Genomic DNA, 7,535 nt, shown 5'->3' with positions numbered 1-7,535 from the left:
GGCAAGGGGACTCTACTGGTCCAAAACCTTGGGGCAAGTGTCTGCCACAAGCCCCAGTGACTCTGACCATGCGGTGTGGAGGGAGGGCCAGGGGAAAGGGGAAGCTGCCTGGGGCCCATCCCTGCAGGGACGGGAAGAGGGAAGGTAGAACTTGGGTAGGGCTGGTGGCCTTCAGCTGGGCCTAGTTCGGTGACATGTGACAAGTGCCCCCTAGGAGCTCGAGTATCACGGGAACTGCTGGTAGAACCTGCCCCACTTTCTACCCTTGCCCCCGGAGCCCGTGCGCGCTTTCCCTCTGATCAAAGGCCTTGCCGGGGCTCTACTGCGGAGCGTGGCACTGGAGGAATTACCGCCGACTAGCCTTAATTCGTCCTTATATAACTAAATGGCAACCGAAAGGATATTTGGATTCTGCTTGCTTGTTTTATCTTTTTTTTCCGGTACAGTAGTTTATTAATTAATGTGCAAACAAAATAAAAAGGAAGTCATAAAATAACCTTGTTTATGTTCTAGTCCGCGTGTCCTGTGTGCTCATTTGTCTGCAGCCTGGCACCAGGAACCCGAGCGCTGAGCCCCGGGGGAGGGGGCCGGACCGAGGGTGTCAGCATCTTCCGCTGCGGATGCGATGCGGCCAATGCAGTTCTTCCCCCCGCACCCACCCCCGCCCTCTTCCCTCCCTCCCGCTCCCCGCGCGGATTCTGGGCGTCCTTGGAAGGAAAGAGGGCTTCCTGAGAGGGTGGCTCCGAGGCCCGAGAACTTGATCAGTCAGGGCAAATGTCTTTAGGAAACAGGGATGGAATCAACGAGGCAGTTGAAACTCCGGTTCTACACGGCCTGCAGAGCCCCAGCCGCCCTCCACCGCCGGCCGCCCGGCGCCCCCGGGGCTGTGCTGGGACTGCGCTGGCCGCCCCATGCGGCCAGGGGCGCCGCGCCCCTGCCCTTCGGGGCTGGATGCGGGCGGCGGGCATCCCGCAGTGCAGGGTTTACGGTCGTCCAGGATCGGAGGCCGGGGTGCCGGAGCTCCGGGAGACTGTGGCTCGAGGGCTGGATCCCCGCTCCCAGAATCCTGGCAGCCCCAGGCGCCGCGCCTGCCCCCAGTGCCCTCCGAAGGACGTACGCGGGGGTCCAGGCACGGCCCGATCGGTCAGAGAAGCTTCCGGCCCCTCCCGGGGTGGTTTGGAGCGGCTCGGTTCCTCCCTGCGCCTTCCCCAACCCGGACGCCCGAGCCCACGCAGTCAAGCCGACGCGCCTAGGCGCAGGCGCCGCCGGCTCGTGACGCGGCGAGGGAGGGCCTAGCTGGCTGTCCCTGAGGCCGCGGGAGCCCTGCCTGGTGGAGGCGCCAGCTGCCTGTGCACAGCTTCTGGATGTGGCGTTGACCGGGTTCCTCGGCCTCGTTCACCGAATGACACACCCAGAAAATTTATGTAATATCTCTATGACATTCAGGCGTGAACTGGGGAACATTTAGAGAGTCAACATGGAACCTGCTAGGGAAAAAAAATGTTTCTTTCTGTGTATTATACAATCATATAAACAAATTAAATAGAAACTATTAGAAAAGGTGTTAATTATCAAGTATGCATGTACATTTTTCTAACGAAAATTTTCCCACCTTCCCTTTTCTTGTTTCCTTTTCACTATGGAAAATTGCAAACGTGCAAAAATCGATGAGCATATAGTGAATCCTCAGCTTCAACGATGATCAAGTTAGGGCCAATTTTGTTTTGTCTCCATACCCACCCACCTCCCCCTCCTGTTACATCTTTTGGTTTCTTTAATAATAAATTGAGCTTGTGTTTTAGTTAGCCTTTGCTGTGTAACAAGCTATCCCAAAGACTCATGGCCCAGAACAACAATGATTTATGATTTGCGTGATTGTGCTGGTTGGCTGGACACTTCCCCTGCCAGTTTTTCCTGGAATCGCTCAAGAGGGAGGTTCAGCTGTGCTGGAAGCTCCAGTATGGCCACAGTGGCATGGCTGGCTGTGGGCTAGGATGCCCTCAGGTCTCCTCTCCTCCATGGCTCTTCAGGCTCTAGTAGACTAGATGGACTTCCTTACATGGCAACCAGAACCTTCCAAGATAATCAAGGCCAAAGCCTCAAGCTTCTTGATGTAATTGGAAAAGTCCCAAGTCACTTCTGCCCCCTTCTATTGGCAAATCAGGTCACAAGGTCAGCCCAGACTCTGGGGAAGGGGGTGGAGAAATAGACCCTATCCTATTCTGTCCTTGGACGGGAGGAATGAAGGGCAGAGACACCTTGCAAAGTTAATACTAGCGTGGGAGGGATTGGTGGCTTCTAACCAAACTACCAATTTGTTTTCATCACCATGACTTTTTTTTTAATGTCCTTCTCTGAATATATATATATATATATTTTTTTTTTGAGAGGGCATCTCTCGTATTTATTGATCAAATGGTTGTTAACAGTTAACAACAATAAAATTCTGTACAGGGGACTCAATGCACAATCATTAATCCACCCCAAGCCTAATTCTCATCAGTCTCCTATCTTCTGAAGCACAATGACCAAGTTGAACAAATGACCATGGTGAACAAATTCTTACATAGTGAATAAGTTCTTACACACCATGACTTTTTATATGAAGTTTTATGCTTGCAACGGCCACGCACAATTCCTGATCTAGACTTTTTAATGATGAAGATTTTGAATGCTTGCTAGTCAACCATGAAGGAGAAACTTTGTTGGCACAGGTAAGCAATTGACTTTTTTTTTTGTTTATCAGCCATTGAAAATTGTGCAACAGTTGGAATTATATTTAAAGACTGGAGCTCCTCTTTAGTGGACGGATGAGATGTTGAAATTTCTTGTCATAAGGCAAATGGGTTTTTAAACCAAATGTATCTTTCCTATTAAGAACTTGAAAATAAAGATGAAAGTTTTAATTTGCAGAAGGCACATGCATTATAGAAGCAGCCAGCCTGCAGTTGGCTTGGATGCCATAAAATTGCTTGTCAGCCACGAGAAGATAGAGGTGTTTGATACATGTGGAAATGGTGAGGGGCATGCTGAGGGGGCCCCTGCTCTACCAGCCTCCTATCGCACTGCCAAGGCTGGGTTCATGATGACCTCTGGTGGGGCAGGAGCAGGCATGGCGACAAAGTCCAAGTTAGGGTCTCCGGTTAGATTTTGAACAAGCCACAGGGAGGACTTTTCAAAGCTGCCGTTGCTTTTAGCAGAAATGCCATAGTACTGAAGATTCTTCTTTCGATGGAAGGTGATGGATTTTTGCCTTGACATTCCTGTCCTTAGTATCTACTTTGTTGCCACACAAGATGGGGATGTTTCCACACACTTGTACCAGACTGCTATGCCAGTTACACATATTCTTATAAGTAACACTTGTTACATCAAACATTATAGCAACATGCTGGGTTTGGATATAATAGCCATCTCTCACTGCACCAAATTTTTCCTGATCAGCTGTATCCTGTACATGGAATTTAATAGGTCCTCTGCTAGCCTGGGACATGAGGGAATGGGCCCGAACCTCCAACATGGCTATGTACACCTCTAATTCACCAGTTAAATGACGTTTGGGTGACAATACATATGGAATATGGCCAACCAGGGAAGCTCACCCGAGCCTTGGTGTCCAGAGTTTTTACTAGGGCCAGTCATGTAGACGTGGTTGGTTGCCAAACCTCTAGAGGCTGAGCTGATACTGTGTGACCCAAAGCCCCCACCATAAGTGATGCTATTAGACTATTCGGCATGGCTCCCAGGTAAACAAAGACACTCTTATCAGGCAAGATATTCCAAGGGTTTAGAGATCAAGAGTCAGGAGCAAAGGCCAGACCTTTGTTTGGTTAAGGTTAATTCCTTACCACATACGCTCATTCTCCTTTTTTCCTCTCTCTCGTTCTCCACAGCCCTTTCCTTTTCACCTCTCATCTGTCCTAGGCTACGGGTCACACTGTTATCAGAGGGAGTTTGAAGGTCAATGAAAGGGATCGGACACCTTGGTAGTTCCCTTCCCAGGATCTCCACAGCTTGGTGTCCAGGGCACCATGGGGCAGAGGGCAGCCATGTTGCTGTCTACTAGGGGAGCTCAGGGAGATGGCACATGCATGTAGAGAGTGCAGTGGGTCTGGGCAACTGGTGGGGCTTTTGACCCCCTCCACGATCTGGCCAGCTGGGGCATGTCAGAGGTATCGTGTCTGCTCCCTGGAGTGTGAGGGAACTGATCTTCAAGGGACAGAAAGAGGGGCCTGAGCAGATCTGTGCTAAGTTGCCTGTGGCACTGATCACCACTCCCAAGTCCAGGTTGAACTCTGAGCTTCAGGCAAAATAAGATCTTCCACCAGTGCACCCTAGGAGACCAGGCACCTTGGGACTATACATGCCTCTGGGAAGGATGGCTGCATCCGGAATGTGGGACAGAAGTACATGATGAAGAATCTGACGCCCTATAAACCTACCTGCTATTAAGAGAAGGTGACAGATTATTTGCAAAAATGGCCACAATTCCACTTACATGAGGTATTTAGACTAATCAAATTCATACAAACTGAAAATAGAATAGAGGCTAGCTGAGGCTGGAGAAAGAGCAGTTATTGTTTAATAGGTACACAGTTTTTGTTCGGGATGACTAAAAAGTTCTGGAGTTGGCATCACCTAATGCTGGTGAGGTTGTGGAGCAACAGGATCTCTCATTCATTGGTGGTTGGAATGCAAAATCATACAGTCACTTTGACAACTAGTTTTGTGGTGTCTTAAAAACAGCACATTTGCTTACCTTATGATATAGCAATTGTGTTCTTTGATATTTACCCAAAGAAGTTGAAAACTTACATCTACACGAACATCTGCACACGGAAGTTTATAGCAGCTTATTCATAATTGCCAAAACTTGGAAGTAATGAAGATGTCTTCAGTAGATGAATGGATAAATAAGCTGTGGCACACCCAGACAATGGAATAACATTCAGCACTAAAATGAAACAAGCTATCAAGCCATAAAAAGAAGTGGAGGAAACTTAAGTGCCTATTACTTAGTGAAAGAAGCCAGTCTGAAAAGGTTACACACTGTATGATTCCAACTATATGACATTCTAGAAAAACAAAGCCACAGAGACAGTAAAAAGGTGAATGGTTGCCAGGGTTTGGGGGAGAGGGAGGGATGAATGGAAGGAGCACAGAGGACTTTTGAGGCAGTGAAAAGAAATGGTCTTGTACTAATTGCAAAAGTGCTAAATGAATAAAAGGTAGCTTTTTTGTAGTCTATTTTTTAAAAAGTTCTGAAAATGGATGGTGGTGATGATTGCACAACAATGTGAATGATTTAATGTCATTGAATTGTATATGTGAAATGGATAAAATGGTAATTTTAATGTTATGTATATTTGACCACAATCCACAATTTATGAAGAAAAAAAGTGGCCACAGTTTTTACACTTTCTTTACCTGCACCCCTTCTCAACGCGGAGTAGCTCTTCCCATTAGGAGGAAGACCTGGACTGGTCTTGGGGCTCGCTCTGACCAATCAAATATAAAATGTTGTACCTGGTCCAGACCTCTCAAGAAGCCTTGAACATTTTTGCTGCTTTTGCTTGTGCTCCTGCACCCCAGCCACCTTCTTCTGAACAGACCCAGGCTAGCCTGCTGGGGGATGTGCGGCTATGCAGAAGAAAGATGATCTGATGGGCCAAAGCCATCCCAGACCAACCTGTCCCCAGGCAGCCTGGCAGTGAATATTGCAGACATGGGGGTGAGCCAAGTCCATCAGTGTGGGGCTCAACCCAGATTGCTAGTCCGCAGAACTGAGAGCTTCATCGAGAGTCGGTGTCTTAAAGCACTAAAGCTTTGGGATTGATTGTTTTGCAGCAAAAGTTAATGGGCTCAGTGTATGGTGATGGAGGTAAACAAGGGCTTTATTGGTGAGAAGCCTAACCCTCTCAGATGCTGGTTTCCTTTAAGGTGCAGAATTTGAGGGACACTGGTTGCTAATAGTTTTTTTTTTTTGCAGATAATTATTTTTTTATTGAAGGGTAGTTGACACACAGTATTACATTAGTTTCAGGTGTACAACACAGTGATTCAACATTTATATACATGATAATTCTAGCACCAGCTATCACCATACAAAGTTGTTACAATATTTTGACTATATTCCTTATGCTATACATTACATCCCGGTTACTTATTTATTTTACAATTGGAAGTCTGTACATTTTTTTTTGAGAGGGCATCTCTCATACTTATTGATCAAATGGTTGTTAACAACAATAAAATTCTGTACAGGGGAGTCAATGCTCAGTGCACAATCATTAATCCACCCCAAGCCTAATTTTTGTCAGTCTCCAATCTTCTGAAGCATAACGAACAAGTTCTTACATGGAGAACAAATTCTTACATAGTGAATAAGTTACATGGTGAACAGTACAAGGGCAGTCATCACAGAAACTTTTGGTTTTGCTCATGCATTATGAACTATAAACAATCAGTTCAAATATGAATATTCGTTTGATTTTTATACTTGATTTATATGTGGATACCACATTTCTCTCTTTATTATTATTATTATTTTTAATAAAATGCTGAAGTGGTAGGTAGATGCAAGATAAAGGTAGAAAACATAGTTTAGTGTTGTAAGAGAGCAAATGTAGATGATCAGGTGTGTGCCTGTAGACTATGTGTTAATCCAAGCTAGACAAGGGCAATAAAACATCCACGGATGCAGAAGATTTCTCTCAAAACAGGGGGGGGGTGAGGTTCTAAGCCTCACCTCTGTTGATCCCCAATTTCTCACCTGATGGTCCCCCTGTGACTGTGCCTGTCTTAGGTTGTTCCTCCCTTGCAGAATCTTACCCGTCTCTGGCTAACCAGGTTGCTAATAGTTTTGAGGAAACTTTTGGTGAGGTGTGAACTTCACTGATGCTGAAGAAGTCTAGAATTTCTTGGAGGCCAAGAACATACCAGGTTCAAGTTTCCAGCCTTTTCTTGGACATCAGAATCCAATATGAAGGAGATTATCGGTGAGTCACAGAGCACAGGACTGAGGACTTCTGGTCTGGTGGTGATGGGGTGCAGGGACAGGAAGGCCCTTTAAGAGTAGGCCCACCGGCTCACCCTTGGGCCTCTGGGGTGCTATGCAGGCAGCCCTGCAACAAGCCCCCCAGTAGCCTGGTGGGCCCGCTGGGCTTGCCCAGTGGGAGGTTCAGATGGGCCAAGAAAAATGCTAAATGTGGAGATTCTTACTCAGAGCTGGGTTTCACGCCTTCTGGCATTCAATACTAGCCTAGTTTTTAATAAAAACAACACTATTTCAGTGCTGTAAGCCTATTTCTCACCATCTGGCATACCCGTATGCCTCTTCTGTTTCTTTTAGTACAGCCTGACAGGAAAAAAGCATGGTGGGACTAGAGGCTCCTTACCAGCCAGGATATTACTGCACATTCAGGTGGACAAGATACCTCTCTGTAGGTTGCAGAAGCTTAATTCTAAGCAACAGACTTGGAAAAAACCTCTTTCTACAAATGTCAATAGAACAAAGTAAAAGAAGTTCAGCTTAT

At 46.5% G+C, this 7,535-nt stretch overlaps 1 pseudogene; it reads right to left on the bottom strand.

The window, feature by feature from the left end:
* Nucleotides 1–3,057: 3,057 nt before the first annotated feature.
* Nucleotides 3,058–7,323, bottom strand: LOC118917484 (GTP-binding nuclear protein Ran-like; annotated as a pseudogene).
* Between the last annotated feature and the right edge of the window lie 212 nt (nucleotides 7,324–7,535).

This window comes from Manis pentadactyla, chromosome X (genome assembly GCF_030020395.1).
Source record: "Manis pentadactyla isolate mManPen7 chromosome X, mManPen7.hap1, whole genome shotgun sequence".
Classification (NCBI taxonomy): Eukaryota; Metazoa; Chordata; class Mammalia; order Pholidota; family Manidae; genus Manis; species Manis pentadactyla.
Note: the sequence above shows the minus strand (reverse complement) of the source record. Positions and strands in the feature narration are given on the sequence as shown.